The sequence below is a fragment of the Tamandua tetradactyla genome, chromosome 6 (assembly GCF_023851605.1).
Source record: "Tamandua tetradactyla isolate mTamTet1 chromosome 6, mTamTet1.pri, whole genome shotgun sequence".
In the NCBI taxonomy this organism is placed as follows: Eukaryota; Metazoa; Chordata; class Mammalia; order Pilosa; family Myrmecophagidae; genus Tamandua; species Tamandua tetradactyla.
Window position 1 is genome coordinate 97,362,927 of NC_135332.1, and position 21,660 is coordinate 97,384,586.

At 40.2% G+C, this 21,660-nt stretch overlaps 1 protein-coding gene and 1 pseudogene across 1 annotated transcript in view; both read left to right on the top strand.

Annotated features, from left to right (window-relative positions):
- Positions 1-21,660, top strand: part of RGS20 (regulator of G protein signaling 20) — a 79,895-nt gene that overhangs the window by 17,951 nt on the left and 40,284 nt on the right. The window lies entirely within an intron of this gene.
- Positions 20,584-21,040, top strand: LOC143686239 (nucleoside diphosphate kinase A pseudogene; annotated as a pseudogene).

The following is a 21,660-nucleotide window of genomic DNA, read 5'->3' on the forward strand; positions in this document are numbered from 1 at the left end:
ATTTTATCGTTCTCAGAGGCTTTTCATGTACAATCTTTCATTAAATACTTTTAGTGACGACTCAATTTAGCTAAGAGAACACCCCATGTTTCAAATGAGGAGGTTGAGTCTTAGAGAGGTGAAGTCATTTCACCCAAGCCTCAGGCATGACAAAGGTCAGGATGAAGGGGACCTCCGACTTGAAATCCCCCTGCCATCTGTCCCTATAGGGCACAAACCACCTCACTGGGCTTTGTGAAAATCTTGATCAATTGTTCCTTAACTTTCCATGATTCCTCTGGTAGCTACAGACATCCAGTATTCCATCAGATAAACCTTCCATTTCCACTGCTCAGCTTCCTTTTCTAAGCCTCTCATTTCCCAGTTACCACAGTAAGCACATCTCTTGACCTCATGATACACTCCTTAGCTTTGACAAGTCAAAACTTTCTGCTGTTCTCTAGAACTCTAGCGGGCCTTGGCAATGAATGCACTCTGTTCCTCCACAGGTGCCTTTTGACATTCTCCTCCTTCTCTTCTTTAACTGAAATCTGGCTCTTCTTTGAGAATACTGTTTCCTTCATGACCCTGGGTGGTAGATGGAGTTATGTTCCCCAGAAAACAAGACATCTTCTCAGTTCACAGCCTTTGTATAAGAACCTTTAAACAGAATTTCTTGAAAATGTTATTTTTGGTTAAGGTGTGACCCAACTGAATGATCTTGGGTCTTAATCTGGATTACTGGAGTCCTTTATAGACAGAGTGAAAAACAGGTGGAGAGAGAAGCCACAGGGAAGAGTTAGCAGCCAGAAATGAGCAGAACCTGGAAGACAAAGGAGAGGATTTGGCCATGTGAAAGGAAAGCCAAGAAACCCACAGATTTCCAGTAGCCAGAGTGCCACTGACCTTGGAGGAAGCCAGCCTTCTCACCAACACCTTGATTTAGACTTGTGGCCTCTGCAACTATGAACCAATAAATTCCCTTTGTTTGAAACAACGTGTTGTGGGGTATTTGTCCTCACAGCCTGGAAACTAAGACTCCCTGTTAGTTGGAAACTATTTTCTGCTGAAGTCCCACCTCTTACTTCAAGGCTTGGAAATAAGGTAGGTATCTTCTTGGCTCTCTATTGCACTTCCAAAATACATCTTCTCTATGCTGCCTCAAGAACCCCAGAACATTACCTGTTCCCAGATTTAGCCATCCACTGTTTCCTTGTTCAGTCACACTGCTTGCGTTCTGATCCCTGCCCCTCATCATAGAAGATTCTGGTACCTGACCCACCACTTGCTCTCCAGCATTCTTGATTTCTTCAGCATCCTTGTCCGTGACCCATGCAACATCATTGCCTCTCAGTTCCTTGGTTTCTCTGCTCTGGAAATTTATCCCCTACTGTATCTCCACCTGCCCTACACAGTCAACCCCTAGAGTGGGTCATCGCCTCAGCGCCCATCCATGGCCTCAATTCCCTCTCTTCACTCTTGCTCACCCTCATCCTTTCAGTCTAGAAGTTCTCAGTTCTTGGAGCATTCGGGCTATTTGTCATTCAGCACCTTCCACTATATTTGAGTTCTTTCTTTGAAGCCTCACTCCCACATTTGTGTATTCTCACTTCCTCCTCATCTTTGGGACTTGCCTCTCATGCCACCTCCTCAGAGCCTTCCCTGTTTCTGTCATCTTCTCACTGCTCATCCACCGTGCCATATGCATGATGCTTACCAGACCCAGGTTGACTTGTTTATTGGTTTTCATGGGTTTTGTCTACTTCCCTCACTAAACTGTGATCCTTGCCAGAGATGGCCTGGCTCAGCCCCTCCTGCTCCGTGCCTGGCACACTCAACTCCACAGGAAGAGCCGGGAAAGACAATCAAGAGCATCGTCTTTAACCTTTTTGCCCTCGACCTATAATCAGGTCATTTTTTACCTGAGTGAACATGCTCGTGCTCAGTCATCAAACAAAGACTCAGAATACTTTTAGCATTTGGAAACCTGTAATACAAAGCAGCCAGGAAAATAATAAAATATTATTATGCTTAAGAGAATAACAACTCTTTATTATTTTGAGAATAAATCCCCTCTGCAGTTTCTTACCATGTCTCAGTGACTGTTGTGTTAGTTTTCTAATGCAGTCAAAACAAAAGTACCACAAAACAGGGGACTTGAAATGACAGAAATATATGCTCTCAGGTTCTGGAGGCTGAGATCCTGGAAACAAGATTTAGGTAGAGCCATGCTCCCTTCAGATCCTCGAGGGAAGGTTGCTTTCTTGCCTCTTCCAGCTTCTCTCTGCCCTAGGCATCCCTTGGCTTCTGGTCACATCACCCCAACCTCTGCTTATCTTCACGAGACCACCTTCTCCCTGAGTGTCTCTGTGTCTGAGTCTCTTCTTCTAAGGATACTGTCCTATTAGAGTAGGGCTCACTCTAATTCTGTATGACCTCACCCAACATCTTCAGAGACCCTTGTTCCGAATGAGAGCACGTTCACAAGTGCCAGTGGTTAGACTTCAGCTTATCTTTTTGGGGAGCACAATTCAACCCATAATAAGGACATTGTCCCAGGATGTTTCAGATTTGAAAGTCTTTTGCAAAGCCATGATTATGCTTATTTGTATCCCAGCTTTATGCAAAGAACTGTGTAGGATTTTTGCATGGAGTAGACACTGTCGCAATCACTATTCTAATTTTTTTTAATGCCTTCTCCAATTCTTTGACCCAGAGATAAAACACACTGAAAGGACTGATGGAGCACTTAACACATGAGAGAGGAGAAAAGCAGGCAGCTGGAGGACTTTTAGGCCAGCTTGCTGAACTGCCTCATTTTCCTTGGGAGGCTTGCTGAGGTCAAAGGACCCAGCAGATGACAACTATCATGATGAATTGTAAAATCTCCCTCCCATCCCTCTTCCACTATTGTGTCTCCTTCTAGCCTTTTCTGTTTCCATGTTTCAGTTTTTCAGTTTTCTTTAAAATTGTTGCATTCAGATAGAAAGCACATGTATGTGGGATGTATTTTCACAAACTGCACACATCTGTATAACCAGCAACCAAACAGTGTCCAGGCACATTTCAAGTGCCCAGAAGCCTCCTCACCAATGGTTCAGTGTTGCCAGGTTTTGTATTTTATTCAAATACAGTCATACAATATATATGTTTTGCATCTGGCTTCTTTCACTCAACATTGTAGGAGAGAATCATCCATCTCTTTGTAGAATCTTTTGTCCTCACTGTTGAATGATATGCCCTTGGGTGAATATGCCAGAAAGAATTTATCCATTCTACTTTGCTGAATATTTAAGTAGCTTCTAGTTTGGGGCTATTCCATGTGGTACATCTAGAAACATCCTCATGCATGCTTTAGGTGCAACCTTTCTAAGGAACATATACCTGGAATGGCTGGGTCGTGGGGAATACAGATGGGCAGCAGGGACAGTCAGTATCCCACAGTGGTTGTACCAGTTTCCACTCCCATCAGCAATGTGCAAGAGCTCTGGTAACTCCGTGCATCACCATCACTTGGTATTTTCTTATTTATTTCAACTCTTCCAGGGTGTGTATGTGTGTGTGCACACCCCAGGTAGACAATCTCACGATCTCCGTGTCTCTTTCCTGCCCCTGTTCTCCAGAGCCTAAGCTGGAGTGGTGAGGAATACCCAACGCTCCCTGTGTCCCTTGGCCTTCCCTTCTCAGCACTCCAGAATGTAAAACACTTCCCAAGGAAAAACCCACTCCCTCCAAAGCCAGCTGCCCCTACTGAGGCTTACCACCCAAAATGCTGCTTCCAAGGAGGAGTTCAAAGGAAAGCCCACAGGGGAAAGGCAGCATGTATAACTCTCATGTTTTCCTGTGGTAAGGAGATGCATGCATGCCATTCTCTGTATTTTAATAGCTGCTATATCCACACTGGATCTTTACACATAACAACAAAATCACGATTTTTATATTTTTGATAGTGGGATCAGGTGGATCAGTTTATACATTGGCAGCTAATTGATTGCCTCCAGCTCCATAGTGGTCAATTAATTTAGTAATCAGACTTATCAACATGGCCTGTGTGTGCACACAGGCCACATGTATGTAGGTGTATATAGATCTATATATACACACATATATGTAAATATATATTTCATTCAACACACATAGAATTTTTCTAAAGTCTACTATATGCTAGGCATGGTTCTTTTAGCATAGGAAAAAAACTGCACCAATGTTTCAACTTTGGTTCCTTTTTTCTTTTAACTTTTTATTTTGAAATAATTTCAAACTTATAAGACAGTCACAAAAATGATACAAAGCCCATACATATCTGGAGTGATGCAAATGCTTTAAAAATGTTCATGGTGATGAATACACAACTTTGTGATGACATTGTGAGCCACTGATTGTATACTTTGGATGGACTCTATGGTGCATAAAGATATCTCAATAAAAATACTTAAAAAAAAAAAAAATACAGGGCAGTGTGATGGTGGCTCAGTGGCAGAATTCTCATGTGCCATGCTGAAGACCCGGGTTCAATTCCAGGTGCCTGCCTAATCCTCCCCCCCCCCCAAAAAAAATACAGAGAACTTCAACATACCCCCCACTCAGATACCCAGATCCATCTACTTTTAAAATTTTGTCACACTTGTCATATCTAGCAAGCTAACTATCTATTCTATCATTGATTTATCCATCTATTTTCTAAGAATTTGAGGGTAGGTTGTTTGCATCATGCCTTTGAACACTTGCCACTTCCATGTACATTTCCTAAAAAGAAGGATATTTACAAATAACCAATGTAAGCTATTTTTAATATTTTGAATATGGTGAACAAATAATGAAACTTCCAGCAATTGTTACAGGAAAGGAGATATCAATTTAGAAAAATGTACCAAATTTGACTCATCTGGAATGCTAAGGGCATATTCCCCGAATTCATTTTAACCTTCCCTAGGCTGCATGTGCGCCCCAGCCAGCTGCCTTCCACAGCAGTTGGGACCCTGAAAGGAAACACCCGAGACACACAGAAAAGCCACATGTGGTCCTGACTGGCTTCTGCCATGAGCGGTGCTGCCCTCCGACTCTGACACCCCAGGCAGACAACCTGGCAACCTCCACATTTCTTTCCCACCTCATTCTCCAGAGCCTAAGCCAGAGTAGTGATAAGTACCCACCTCCCCCTCTGTCCCTTGGCCTTTCCTTCTCACTGCTCCAGAAGGTAAGACACTTCCCAAGGAAAAACGAACTCACCCCAAAACCAGCCACCCCTGCCAAGGCTTACCACCCAAAATGCTGCTTCCACGGAGTTTAAAGGAAAGTCCACAGAGGAAGGGCAGCATGTATGACTCTCACATGTCCTTATAGTAAAGACATATTTGTCGTCATTCCAGCTTTTGGAGTGGTGGCCCGGGCCGGGCACATGGAGCAAGGGTTGGGGGTAGACCTGTATGACATTTCAGAAGACATTTAATTTGGTTTTGTCATCAGCTGTCAGTGGGAGGAGTTGAAGGTACCTACCAGCTTTCTTAGATGACTAGACGGATAGTAATGACATTTACCCAGATAGGAAAGCAAGACAATGAGCAGATTTGTCTAGGAAAATTAGAAGCCCGATCTTGAACTTTGATTTTTCCATATTGCAAATATTTTTTATCTTCCTCTTTTTTGTTGTTTGTTTGTTTTAACATTTTTATTGTCTAGTATAACACATATACAAAGCAAAGAAATAAAGAGCAATAGTTTTCAAAGTATTCTTCAACAAGTAGTTACAGGACAGATCCAAGAGTTTGTCATGGGCTACCATACAATCTGCTCAGATTTTTCCTTCTAGCTGCTCCAGAATACAGGAGGCTAGAAGGCTTAAATATTTTTTTTATCATCACAATTGACTTTTTTTCCTTCTTTTTTGTGAACAATAGCATATATACAAAAAATCAATAAATTTCAAAGCACTGCACCACAATTAGTTGTAGGACATATTTCAGAGTTTGAAATGGGTTACAACTCTACAATTTTAGGTTTTTACTTCTAGCCACTGTAAGATACTGGAGACTAAAAGAGATATTAATTTAATGATTCAGCATTCACATTCATTTGTTAAACCTATCTTCACTGTATAACTCCACCATCACCTTTGATTTTTGCATCCCTTTCTTTAGAGGTGTTTGGGCTATGGCCATTCTAAATTTTTCACATTGGAAGGGTCTCCCTAATATGGGGGAGGGAGATGGAACCATCTGATGTTCTGCAGAGGCTGGGAGCTCTAGATTTCAGGACTTCTCTGGACCAGGGACCCATCTGGAGATTGTAGGTTTCTGGAAAGTTACACTACGGCATGGAACCCTTGTGGAATCTTCTTTAGGATTGCCCTAAGTGTTCTTTAGGATTGGCTGGAATGGTCCTGGTTGGAGGTTGGGATGTTATGATAGGTTTAAAGTCTAACTGAAGCTTGTGTAAGAGCAACCTCCAGAGTAGCCTCTCGACTCTATTTGAACTCTCAGCACTGATACTTTTTATTAGTTACATTTCTCTTCCCCCTTTTAGTCCAAGATGGAATTGTTGATCCCATGGTGTCCTCTGGGAGTCCTCTCCCATGTCGCCAAGGAGACTTTTACCCCTGGATGTCATGTCCCACGTAGTGAGGAGGGCAATGATTTTGCTTGTAAAGTTGGTCTTAGAGAGAGTGAGGCCACATCTGAGTAACACAAGAGGTCCTCCAGAAGGTTTAATAATTCCATATTCTTTCTCCCATACATCCAGTACAAATATTTTTTTGCCCTGTTTTTTTTCTATAATTTGCAATGATCATTTAGAAATTCTTATTAGAGAACCTATTCCTTGCTGGGAAATTAGCACTAAAAAGCTGGCATGTGTTCTCATGCAAACTGGTAACAACTGTCTAACATATTCTTTACTGATATAAGGTTTCCCTAAGCACCTCCATGGACAAAGCTTTTAGTAAGTGTTTAGTATCTTCAGGGGTGCCCTTTGGTGAAGTTATCAGCAAGAATACACCCATCTGTCGTCTCCTTGAGAAAGCCCCGTGGTTGCCTGGAATAAGGAAAGCCCATAATAAAGAATTCAGCAGTACCTGGAAAAATGCTCTTTATTTTTGGTTGACATTAAGAAAAAACAAGCAAAGCATACATAAATTATTAATTTCCTTCAGACCATCGTCTCTTATCATTTCTAATATTTCCCAATGGCAATTGTAAAAGTTGAGTTCCACAGCATATTCATCTAGTAACAGCCAAAGAAAAGAGAAAGCTGTGGCTATTATGGTCTTAAAACCTTCAACAGGTTAAATGACAAATTCGGCAACAGCTATGTAAACTAGGGAGTTAAGATTTCCATTACAGTCACTGAAAAACAGATGGTAACATGCTTAAGTAGTTTTTAAAAAGGTGAGGGCATATGTAAGCATCCATCTGGAAGTAATTATAATGCAAGAAAAGTCTTTTGTTATTAAGCTTTCAGTTTTTCTCCGTAACCATAATAAGGGTTAACCACCTTTTTCTTCAAATACCCCCAAATTATTCAGACAATAAAACTGAAAGACAGAAAATTTTGAAAAACTCACAAGTTTGCACAAAGTAATAGTTTAAAACTCCCACCAATGACCAAAAGATGTTAGTCTCCTGTCACAAGCAGTGGAAGACAGCTCTGATTTAATTTTTGGTCTCTCTGATGGAAAGTTCTGTGCTGAAGTCATCCTATCCTTCATTCATATTTCACGAGGTCAGAACAAGGTGGACTTTTATCCGCTGGGGACTATGCCACAGGATGGCATGGCTGCATTCTCTCAAACTACACATTGGCTTATTTCAGCATTCTGCTGAACAGAATAGAAGCTTTGCTGTCTGCTAAGCCCTGAGCTGACTTCCCAGCAGCCTCGGGCAGGCATAGGACAGGCCTTGGGCCTGTTTGTGACTTAATTGGCATCAGGTGATCCGATGATTATGCTTGGAGTCTGTGATTCAGGGAGAGCTGCATTTACCTGTTGCTATTTTCAGAGTAGGCAGCTAAACCCAGGGAGAGTTTAGCTGTGAAATCAGCCCTGCTGGTTTCACTGAGTCTGTTTTTCTAACTTCATTGTGTAGATTCTTGAATGGGAGAGAATGAGCAGCCAAAAAAGGGCTTCCTGTTGATTTAATCAACCTCGAAGGCAAACATCCTGACAAGCAGTTCCCTGCAGGGTCAGATGCCTATTTAGTGCGTCACCCCAGAGTCCTCTAACATGCATAAGGATTTATGCAGTTCCCTTCCCTGAGCCCATTCGCCTTTCTACTCCTTTCCTTCTCCAGTTCATTTGATTTCTTCCAGTTCTATCAGGAGCCTGAGAAATGGGCTAGATTGTAGTTTCCTCCGCCTACACACCCATCCACAGTTGAGCAGCTAATATTTTAAAAATTTAACTCTATTTTTATTTTTTATTGTGAAAAATAACATATATAGAAAAAATCAATAAATTTAAAAGAACAACACAATTAGTTGTAAAACAGATTTCAGAGTTTGATACAGGTTATAGTTCCACAATTTTAGATTTTTCCTTCTAGCTACTCCGAGAGACTGGAGACTAAAAGAAATATCAATATAATGATTCAGCAGTCATATTCATTTCCTAATCCTTTCTTCTCTCTTATAACTTCACCATCAATGTTGACCTTTCTCCCACTCTTACTCATTTGTTAATTCCTATTTCTCTGTTATAACTTCATCATCACCTTTGATCTTTCTCCCACTCTTTAAGGCTATTTGGGCTATGCCCACTCTAACTTCTTCATGTTGGAAAGAGCTGTCAATAATATGGGATAAGAGGATGGAACTAGTTCCTGTTCTGGAGAGGCTGGCATTTCTGGACTTATTTAGCCTAGGAACCCATCTGGAGGTTGTAGATTTCTGGAAAGTAATCATAATGCATGGAATCTTTGTAGAATCTTAGATAGAGCCCTAGGTATTCTTTAGGGTTGGCAGGAATGGCTTTGGTAGGGGTTTGAAATACCCTGATAAGTAGTGATGTCTAGCTGAGGCTTGCAAAAGATTAGCCTCCAAAGTAGCCTCTCAACTCTATTTGATCTCTCTCAGCCACTGATACTTTATTTTGTTAAAATTCTTTTCCCTCATTCAGACAGGAAGACATTGTTGATCCCATGGTGCCAGGGCCAAGCTCATCCCTGGTAGTCATATCCCACTTTGTCAGTGAGACTTTCACACACACACACACACCCTAGAAGACATATCCCATGTAGGGGGATGGTAATTGCTTCACTTGCAGAGTTAGGATTAAAGAGACAGAGGCCACATCTGAGCAACAAAATAGGTCCTCTAGAAGTAACACTTAGGCATAACTATAGGTAGTGTTCTAGTCTGCTAGCTGCTAGACTGCAATATATCAGAAACGGAATGACTTTTTAAAAGGGGAATAAAAGTTGCTAGTTTGCATTTCTAAGACCATGAAAATTTTCCCAATTAAAGCAAATCTATAAAAATGTCCAAATTAAGGCACCAACAAGATGCTACCTTCACTCAAGAAAGGCCAATGAAATTCAGGATTTCTCTCTCAACTGGAAAGGCACATGGTGAACATGGTGATGTCTGCTAGCTTTCTCTCCAGGTTCTCGTTTTATGAAGCTCTCCTGGGGGCATTTTCCTTCATCTCCAAAGGTCTCTGACTGTGTGGGCTCTCGTGGTTCTCTTCACTCTCTGGTAGCTCTCGAAAGGGACTCTCTCCAAAATGCTTCATCTTTTAAAGGATTCCAATAAACTAATCAAGGCCCACCTGGAATGGGTGGAGTCACATCTCTCTCTAATGAAATGTTAATACCCACAATTTGAGTGAGTCACATCTCTGTGGAGATAACCTAATCAAGTTCCCATCTACAGTACCGAATAGGGATTAAAAGATCCACAAGACAGATCTTTTATTACAGATCAGTATTAAAACATGGTTTTTCTAGGGTACATAATCCTTTCAAACCAGCACAGGTAGGCTAAGCTTCTCTGCTACATAAATAAGCTTAACAAGAGCAAACCTCAAGATGAAGGGCTTGGCCTACTGACTTGGCAATCCCTAATGTTTGAGACAGTATCAAGGGGTTCCCTGGTGGCAAAGTTTAATATTTCCATATTTTTCCCCCTATCCTTCAAGGGACTTTGCCAACACTTTTTAATTATCTTCTCAACATGCTTTGGGATTTATCCAGGCATTACATAAAGTTATACAGAATTACAAGCCCTCATTCCCATTCTGGGCTCCCAGCGTTTGGATTGTTTAAATGATCTATCCAGACATGTTGAGTTAGATTAGGTGCTACAGAAAATTAAGGTTCTAGACAAAATAAACCTTTCTCCCTTTGGAGAGAGTATAGGTGAAGTTCTAAAATATGGACAATGTCTTCCTTACCCCTGTATTCTGATTTACCTTAGTCCCAACCTGATCAGCTTCATTCTTGATCTCTTTTTCTGTTTCTTTTACAATTGCTTTATGTGGCAATGCTGACCTTCAGAACTGCAGAACTCCTATTCTGAGTCTTAGGGGTCACACAGGTACCCAAAGTTCCAGGGAAATATCAGGCTATACATATATAGCACAGCCTTTCAAAATCTAGAAATCACAATTACTGCTCCGGACTAAATGTGACTGCCATAAGAACTTACAATCTAGACTGTAATTTTCTTATAAGTATTTTCTAAATGCAACTATACAAATATTTTCTTTTTTATTTCTGGCTTATTTTATATCACATAATGTTCCCCAGGTTTATTCACAACATTGCATGTCTCATGACTTCATTCCTTTCTAGTAGCAGCACAATATTTGATCTTATGTATAAACCACAGTTTGCCTTTTAACTTCTCAGTCAGTGTATCCTTCAGCCACCTCCATCCATTGGGCATCATATACAATGTTCAAAGCAACAGTCTATGTCTCACATTGTACTCACTTAGTTGTATACTCATCAACAATATCAATTTTAGACAATTTTCAATGCTCCCAAGAGAAAAATGACTGATAAACCCACCCTCACCAGATAGAAAATCCAGACCTCCCTTTAACTCTTGACCCTCCCCTCATTATTTACCCCTGGTATTGCTGTGGTACTATTAATGTCTTCTTAAATATAGCCCATAGCATGCAATAGTAGTTCCCCCTATAGACTGATATTATACACTTTGTACAAGATTCATACCTTTGAAGTAGTTCATGCAAGAATTTACTTATATTTCTAGTGTTAATTGGTGGGCACATGGCTCCATACAACCCCTTTCAATCACATTCACTTTCAATATAACAATATTACTTATAGACCCACTAATGAACTGTGTCCAGTTCTGGCCACTCCCTTACATTTAAGTTCAACCTCATTATCTAACCAATCACCCATCTCTAGCTTCCCAGTATCTCTAGGCCCCCTATATTCTGTATGCTAAGCCTCTGAGTTTACCTTTACCAAAGCCATAAAAGCAAAACCATACAGTATCTATCCTTTTGAGTCTGGCTTATTTCACTCAGCATTATGCCCTCAAGGTTCATCCATCTTGTCATGTGCTTCAGGATGTCATTTCATCTTACTGCTGAATAATATTTCATCATATGTATATACCACGTTTTGTTAATCCATTTGTCTGTTGATGGGCACTTGGATTGTTTCCATTTTTTGGTGACTGTGAATAATGCTGCTATGAACATTGGTGTGCAAATGTCTGTTTGTGTCACTGCTTTCAGCTCTTCTGGGTATATACCAAGTAGTGGTATTAAATTTATTTTTTCTTAGAGCAGTTGTAAGTTTACAGAGAAATCATGTAGAAAGGACAGAGTTCCCAAATGTGGGGGAGTTTCCCCCACCCCCAACACACACAGTTTTATTATTAACATTTTCCATTAGCATGATACCTTTGTTACAACTTATAAACCAATATTATTATAATTATATTATTAGCTTCAGTCCAGAAACTTATGTTAGGGTTCACTCTTTGTGTTGCAAAGTTCAAATTTTTTTGTTCTGGTAACATGCACGAACCATAAAATTTCCCATCTTAACCCCTTTCAAGTATACAATTTAGTGATGTTAATCACATTCACAATGTTATGCTCCCATCACCACCATCCTTTACCAACACTTTTTCATCACCCCGAGTGGAAACCCTGCAACAATTGACTATTAGTTCTACATTTCTTACCCCAACCCTCATCCCTGCCCCTGGTCACCTATATTCCAGTTTTCTGATGTCTTGAATTGGCATGTTCTAATTATTTCAGATAAGTGAGATCATATAAGGGTTTCCTTTTTCATCTGGTTTATTTCACTCAACATTACGCCCTCCAGGTGCATCATGTGGTTCATTCCTTTTTACAGCTGAATAGTAATCCATCATTCATAAATATCATATTTTGTTTACCTGTTCTTTGGTTGATGGGCACTTGGGTTGCTTCCATTTGGGGGCAATTGTGAATAATACTGCTATGCACATCATTGTGCAAATATCTGTTCAAGTCCTTGTTTGCAGTTCTTGGGGGTAGATACTGAGTAGCGGGATTGCCGGGTCATATGGTAATTCTATACTTAGCTTCCTGAAGAATCCCCAAACTGTCTTCCACAGTGGCTGCACCAATGTACCTTTCCACCAGCAACGAATGAGTGTTCCTATTTCTCTGTATCCTCTCCAACTTTTGTTATTTTCCTTTTTTTTTTAACTGTAGCTATCCCTGAGCACCCAATTTTAAGAGCCAGGGTAAATGGAGGAAACATCTAGAGGCTCCCTCTCAATTCTCCTCACCATGTTGCTATTGAGCCAACCTGGATATGCTTCCCCTGGGCGGGGTTGTGGTATAGAATATGTAACAACATGGGGGTATCTGTGAAAAGTCATCCTGTATCCTGGGGGAATATGTTAGATTTCCTAGTTAGAGAAACAGAGAAGGCAGAAAGACCAAGACGAGGGTAGAATTTGGGAGCAAATTGGAACCCACTGTGCTAACTCCACAGAAATGCTACTGCAGAGATCAAGGAAATGAGAGTGTCTCTGGGGGCTGTGGTGATGAGAATATTCCTGGAATATTATTCTGCCTTTCTTTTCATGCAACTCAGTACCAGCAGTCCGTGGGAGTTCAGAAAACGACAAAAGAGAAATGAATGGGAGAAATGGTCTGTGATGAAGAGAGCTTTGTTCCTAATACAGCACAACACCAAAGATCTGATCATTTGAATAGGTTTGAAAAAAATAGTAGGAGAGTTATTTATAGGAACACTGAGGAAATAAGGTAAAATTAGAGTGACAATATAATACAAGAGGACGAAGAGTCTTATTTTTACTCTTTAAGAGGAAAGTGCTCCTTGTTTGTAGTTAATCTAGTATAATTGGTATATTTGGAATTACTAAAGCTACAAAACACCTAGAAATAGCTCTCCATCTTCACTCCCCTACCCTGTTTTATCTACGTTAGTAATTTCTTCAGTGTGGAAATACAAAAGGAGGGAAAGTCAACTCAGTTTCACAATATACTGGACCAAAAGTCTGCTAGGAATGAATAATCAATCGGGATCATACAAGAATGCCACATGCTATGATCTCACGATTCCCATGCATTACCTCCAATAAGTGCACAGCCTAACAATTCCTTACTCTCCTTTCTTGAGAGTCATTTATTGTTTTTGGTGTGTTGAGAGCCTTCTTAGATCCATGAAGACCTGAAGACTCTTAACAAAGTATTTAAAGAATGAGAAATGCACTCATTGGTGGTGAGTGGGAGGTGGTGACTTAACTGAGGACTGAGGGGACCTGGCCAGACTAGTAGACTCCTTTGTCCAGTGACTTAGGCTCCCTGAAAATGACCAGCAAGTGTTATGACTTTCATTTCAGAATTGGGAAAAAGGAGAAGCTGAAAGAATTACCCAGGATACAGATTGGGCTTATAAGTAGTTATCTAAACTGTCGCTAACATGGGGACATAAATGAATCTCTTTGTTCTCAGGAAATGTACATGCCAGTATTAAACATTCACAGAGCATGATATATGCAACCTACACTCAAATATTTAGAAAATAGATGAGAAAGTGACGGATGGGTGGGTAGATAGAAGGATTGATAGATGGATAGATGGAATGCTATGACAAATGTGGCAACAAGCTAAGGGTAGGTGAATCTAGGTGTCTGGGTGAGGGTTCCTTGTTGGAATTCTTTCTAAGGTGTGGGTTTTGTATTGTTTTTACAACTATCCCACTATTTGAAATTATTTCAATTTAAACCTTTTTTAATATATAAAATAGTTATCTAATAATACCATAATGCCCCACACATACTCCAAGGAAGACTGGTCAAATCAGGGACCATTTCTGACATTTAAAATAGATTTAGGTGAATCTTTAGAAGCCATTTCTAGTTTTGCTCACAAAGCTGAATCCAAAAGACTGTTTGCCCTATAATATTCAGAACATATCTAAAGATGATCACATATCATTTGAAATCTGTAGGACTACTTAAAACACTACCATCAGAACTGCAGATGTCCCAGAGTGAAGGAGAAACCTCATCCTGGCGTGTCTGATGATTACCCGTGGATGTCTTGCAGCAGCCTTGGGCTCCTGGAGTCAGCTGGCAAACTCTGCATCCACTTTAGCTTTCTCTAGGGGCCTTTCCTCCAAACATCAGTATACATGGTTATGTAATTTCTACGTTATGTCCCGATGATAATACAATGAGAGGGTGGCTTATACCCTTGAATTTTAAACAGCACCCTTACACTATTGCCCTTAAATAAATGGAAATTAACAAGCACAACAATCATAAAAATAAAAATAGAAAGATTTCCCCTTGGGACAAAATTAAGTAGTGTTATATTGAACCTCACAGAATACCCCCTACCAGGCTGTACCACCATTTCTAAGTGTGAGATTCAGAACACTTGCCAAGGTGGTGGCCTTGGGGAATTTGGGAGTCCATTGGCCACAGGCAGTCTTGTCTCACCGACCCCGCAGTATTATGTACCTCAGTGCAGGGAAACCCCCACTGACGTCCACTCTGTGATGTAGAACCGTGGTTAATGGTGACATAGATGCAGGCGATGACATATTGTAACTGCTGCCACCCATGACGCATCATGGAGTACTGTGTGCCCCGCTTGTAACGGATTCCTACACACCATAACCATCTTTTGTGTGAAAAGAAAGGAAAGGAAGATGTTTTAGTTCGCTAAAGTTGCCAGAATGCAATGTAGCAGAAAAGGAATGGCTTTTAAAAGGAGAATATATTAAGTTGCAAGTTTACAATTCTAAGGCCATGAAAATGTCCAAACTAAGGCATCCGGGGAAAGATACCTTGATTCAAGAAAGGCCAATCTGTCCAGAACAACTGTGTCAGCTGGGAAGGCACATGGCAACTTCTGCTAGTTTTCTCTTCTCATTTCATAAGGCTTCCCTGGGGGCATTTTCCTTTTGCATCTCCAAAGCTCTCTGGCTGTGTGGGCTCTGTTGGCTCTGAAGCTTCTTCCAAAATGTTCCCTCTTAAAGGAATCTAGAAAGCATCCTCACCCTGAATGGGTGGAGACACATCTCCATGGAAACTATCTAATCAAAAGTTAGCATCCACAATTGGGTGGGTTACATCTCCATGGAAACAATAAAAAAGATTCCACCCAGCAATACTGAATGAAAATTAAAGAACATGACTTTTCTGAATACATGACAGTTTCAAAAAGGTGGACAGTTTCCACCCTTTGGACCTCCAAATAACTGTTTTTTCCAAATGCAAAATATACTCATTCCATCACAGTATCACAAAGCCTTAAACCACTTCAGTAACAATACAAATATGCAAACTCAGAAAAAGTAGAAAATTTCCACAAAGTCAGTTACAGGCATAGTCTGTCGTAAAGCAAAACTTTCCTCTGGCTCTGGATCTGTAAAACTCAGAACAAGTTATCTGCTGCCAGTTATCTGCTGCCAGTCATAGGATACATATTCCCATTTCCATAGGGAGAAATTGGAACGAGCACAGGGGTCATCAGATCCAAACATTTTTGAAAACCTGCAAGGCAAACTCCACTCAATTTCAAACTCAGAGAATCATTTATCCTCAGGGTTTCAGAAAGCAGCAGCCCCATCCTTTCCAAGTGCCTATGCAGTGGCCTCCCCTCTCTAAATGCTGGCATGGTGTTTGCAAATTTGGAGGACATTGAGGAGACCACCTTTTCTTCAGTTCCACCCTCTCCAAACATTAGGGCAATACTCGGGTTCTCTGCCATCTCTGGGGCACACACTCAACCCCTCCAGAACAAAGGGGTGGCAGCCAGGCTCTCCCCAGTCCCCAAGGAATGTGCTCCACCATCTCTAAGGCCTAGGGCACATCTCTTCCAGAACAAGGAGGTAGCCTTCAGGGCAAACCCACCCTCTCCATCTGCTTGGATGGGTCCACCCTCCTGGCCCAAGGTTTCTTGACTTCAGACCTTAGCATCCATGGTTCTGCCTCTGAAGTTACTTTTCCTTCAGTTTATCCTTTTTCTGTCCCTTTTAGTCCAGACAGTCAGTGGTTCGGTTTATAGAAATCCTGCAACATTCTAGTTGGTTTTTTATGCTGTACACTGGGATCCTGCCCATCAGACAAAAGGACTGTTCACAAATCCTTTCTGGATAATTGCATCTCAAATCCTGGCTTTTTCTAAAATGGCTGACAATTTCTATGTTTGGTTAAATCCTCACCTGGGCACTATTCTCTGGAGTCTCCATTCCTGGAAGCCTAGAATTTTCCAGACTATCACTATCTGGCTTCTCTGTACCCAAGAATTCAGTTCTTAGGTGATCTCTTTCCTGTCATATTCACTGTGAGCTGCAAGGAGAAACCAGGCCACCCTTTCTACATTTAATTTGGAAATCTCTTCTGCTAAATATCCAAGTTCATGGCTTTTAAAATCTGCCTTCCAGCCAAAACCACCAGTGAGTTTTGCTAAATTTTTTGCCACTTTTTAAAAAATTGCTTCCTTCCAGTTTGCAATAGCACATGCACCATTTCTGTCCAAGCCTTATCAGAAGTATCTTTAGAGTCCATATTTCTACGAGCAGTCTCTTCAAAGTATTCTAGGCCTTCTCTATCAGCCTCCTTACAACTCTTCCCTAATCTCCCCTTATCCATTTAAAAAGCTGTTCCAGAAAAAATAAAGTGTCAATGACTGAGAAATTTCAAATAGAGTCAAGAGGCTAGCCTGGAGATTATTCTTACGTGTTATATAGATATCCCTTTTCAGTTTATGGTGTATTTGAGTGGTTAAAGGGAAGTACCTGAAACTGGAGAGCTGTGTTTCAGTAGCCTTGCTTCTTGAAGATGATTGTATAATGATATAGCTTTTACTGTGTGACTGTGTGATTGTGAAAACCTTCTGTCTGATGCTCCTTTTGTCTAGAGTATGGACAGATGAGAAAAAATTATGGATAAAAAATTTAAAAAAATAATAGGGGAAACAAAGGTTAAAATAAATTAGGTAGATGGAAATACCAGTGGTCAATGAGAGGGAGGGACAAGGAGTATGGTATATATGAGTTTTTTTATTTTTTCTTTTTATTTCTTTTTCTGGAGTGATACAACTGTTCTAAAAAATTATTATGCTGATGAATACACAACTGTGTGATGATATTGTAAGCCATTGATTGTACACCATGTATGGAATGTTTGTATGTTAAGAATGTGTTTGTATGTTGTTTTATCAATAAAAAATATTTTAAAAAAAAGCAACTCAGATGCTAAGGCTTTTCAAAGAAAAAAAAAAAGCCATTCTAACATGTTTGGTATTTGAAAACTGTAGCACCCCACTTTTCTGGTGCCAAAATCTGTTTTAGTTTGTAAAAGCTACCAGAATGCAATAAGCCAGAAATGGAACAGCTTATAAAAGGGACTTTGTTAAGTTGCAAGTTTACAGTTTTAAGCCTAGAAAAATGTTCAAACTAAGGCATCCAGAGAAATATACCTTGTTCAAGAAAGGCCAATAGGTCAGGAATACCTCTGTCATCTTGGAAGACATGTGGTTGGCATTTGCTGGGGTCTCTGACTTCTTCTTTCAAAAATCTTCCCCAGGGGTATTTTCCCTTGTGCATTTCCAGAGGCTTCTGGCTGTATGGGCTCTGTTGGCTCTGAACTTTTTCCTCTTAAAGGGCTCCAGTAAGCAATCTCACTTTAAATGGATGGCAACACATCTCCATGGAAGCCATATAATCAAAAGTTACCATCCACAATTGGGTGGGACACATCTTCATGAAAACAATAAAAAAGACCGCACCCCACCCAGCTATATTGAATGAGGATTAAAGGACATGGCTTTTCTGGGGTACACAATAGCTCCAAACCAGAACACTTACTGTATGACCAGTGGTCCCCCTTCTGGGGACCAGAAGAAAAGAAAACATTTACACAGGAGAAAAGAAAACATATGTCTACACAAAAACCTCTTCACAAATGTTTACAGCAGCTTTGTTCATAATCACCAAAAACTGGAAATAACCTATATGTCCATCAATATATGCCTCAGGTAAGCAAACTGTGGTATAGTCATACAATTGAGTACTATTTACAATTTAAAAAAGAACTACTGATACATGCAATAACATGGATGAATTGCAAAAGCATTATGCAAAGTGAAAGCCAGACCTGAAGGACTACATACTGTATGATTTCGTTTATTTGGTGTCTTAGTTTGCCAGAGATGCACTCACAAATTTCACAAACTGTGTTTGGCTTTACTACAGGCATTTATTGGCTCAAAGATTCAGAATCAAGGCATCAGTGAGGCCACACTTTCTCCCCAAACTCTACTGCCCTCCGGTGCTGGCTCACCAAAGTTCTCAGGGTTCCTTGGCTTCTATCTCTGCAGCCCATGGTGCATGCATGGATCTTCTCTCACAGAGGTCCTTATAAACTAATTGAGGACACACACAATATCCTCTCTCCCTGTGTCTGCTCTTCTGATTTCTGCTACTTCCAACTTCTTGTCCTTTCCTGTGGCCCTCTCTGACTCTGTCTTCTGGCTTCTTCTCTTTATAAGGCCTCCTGTAACATGGATTCACACCCACCCTCATTCAGTTGGGCCATACCTTAACTAAAAATAATAATTTCTTCAAGAGGCCCTATTGAGAATGGGTTTCACACCCACAGGAATGAAGATTAAGATTAAGAACTTGTCTAAATTGGAGTACATCATTCCATCTACCACATATGGCATTCTGGAAATAATAAAAGTATAGGTAGCTATAGGTATTTTTTTTTAAAGCCATGATAAGGCTACAAAGAGAATCTCAATATGCTAAAAATGTTAAAATCATACAAGTCACATTTTCTAATAAGAATGCAAAAAATCATGATAAAATAATGACAGAAGAGTTGAGTAGTTTAAAATAATGTTCTAAAATAAGAATCTTAACAGAAATTAGAACTATTTGAAATGAATAACAATGATAGTGCTGCATATCAAAACTCATAGGTTTAGATTAAAGCAGTAATTGAATAAAAATGTACAACCCCAAATGCATTTTTTAGAAAACAGTGATGCTGAGGATAAATTAAGAATCTAGCACAAGAGGCTAGGAGAAAAGACAGAGTAATTTTAAATAGAGTAGATAAAGAATTAATGGACATGAAAGTAGAAATTAATGAAATTTACAGCAAACAAAAACAACAAATGGATCCATAAAATCCAAAGCAGTTTTTTAGAAAACAGAACTATAGACTAACTTTCAGCAAAACTGACTAATGTAAGAGGACAGAAATCCCCAAATCATCAGAAATGAGTCATGGTACATAACCACAGACAGAAAGTTTTTAAAATCAAAAGCAAATACTATTACAAATTTATGCGACTATATTTGAAAAACTTAGATAAAACAGATACTTCTCTGAGAAAATATAAACTTAAAATATCAAGCATAAAGAAGTAGAAAAATTTGAATTGGAAAAAATATATATATATATATATAATAAAAAGTCAGTGGAAGATTTATCCCCTCAAAAAACCTTAGATCATTATTTCATGGGTTTTACCTAAAGGATAGGAGATTCCAATGTTTCATGCATTAAAGTAGGTGAAAATCTTTCTAGATCAGTTAAACTGAAAGCAGAGCAAGAATATTCAAACTGAGCAGGGAAGGCCCCTCCCCCCAAAAAAAGAAAAAACAAAAGAAAGGTAGAATCTCCTGAAGCGAATGAACATCCCATTCATAAATATCAATGCAAACCACAAAACTCAAATCCCTACTTGTAAAATAGGAATAATGTAGCAAACATTTATTAAGAGCTCACTGCCACAAGTATGGAAACTGACTTCTAACGTATCCCTGTGTACTGGATAGAAACATAGCTGAATGTTTGCCAGTTTATATTCCTGTTTGACTTAGGGTATTGCTTTTTGCTTAAAATTAGTTACTGTATTTTCAAGCTGAAGTTTAAGTTAATGCCCTGCCTTTGGTGAGGTCCTACATCTGTTGATTTCATTTGCAAATGACTTCTGCATTCAAGCCAAAGGAAATGTTAAAAATCGATTGGAATGTCTACAGATGGATGTGCATGCATAACATGCATGTTAAAGTTTATTTAAAAGATATGTGCAGGGCGGCAGCAGACAGAGTTGAAGCCCAGGCGACTGGAGGGGACCATGGCCAACATCGAGCACACATTCATTGCCATCAAGCCTGATGGAGTTCAATGGGGCTTTGTGGGAGAGAGCATCAAGCTTTTTGAGTAGAAGGGATTCTGCCTGGTTGGTCTGAAATTCTTGCAGGCTTCTGAAGACCTCCTCAAGGAACACTGCATTGACCTGAAGGACTTTCCATTCTATGCTGGCCTGGTGAAGTACGTGCACTCAGGGACAGTGGTTGCCATGGTCTGGGAGAGTCTGAATGGGGTGAAGATAGGCAGAGTAATGCTTGGAGAGACTAACCCTGCCAACTCCAGGCCTGGGACCATCTGTGGGGACTTTTGCATCCAAGCTGGCAGGAATATCATTCATAGCCATGATTCCATGGAGAATGCAGAGGAGATTGGCTTGTGGTTTCACCCTGAGAAACTGGTAGATTATAAGAGCCATGCTTAGGACTGGATCTATGAGTGACCCAAAGGCAGACCATGGAGCTTTTCCCACCTCACTTGCTCTCCTTCCCACAGTAGGGGGGCCAGCCTGTAGTACATCTGGTTACTTCCAGGAACTTTTTAAAATTTGCAGGGAAGTTCTTTTTGAGCTGTGACTGTTCCCTGAAAAGTGTTATGTACGCTGCTATTAGATTAAAATGTTTCAGTCCAAACTTAAAAGAAAAAAAAAATATGTGCAGGCTCCTGGGAGACAGCCTGATATATTGGAAAGAAAGAATAACAATGGTGTGTTTGATTAGGAGTTTGTGGTTTATGGCATTCTGGTGGTACCCCATAGACTGTTACATAGTTATGTGAGTAGGGACAAATCACTTAACTTCCGTGGCCTGACAAAAAAGTAAACAGAATAAGTCATGTTGAAGAAAAAGCGAACATCATAACTGGAAATATTATCATATTTCAACAGACACAAGAGAAAGAAAGAGTTGGAATAGGAGCTTGGTGACAGGGTTACAGGTCATTGTGTGGCTTCAGGGAGAAGAGTTAAGCTGCCGTAAGTCTGGGTTTTCTTTACCTAAAAAATAGAACTGGCCTCTGCCTTGCCTTGCTCACAGTTATGGGAAGGATGAAATGAGGTCATGT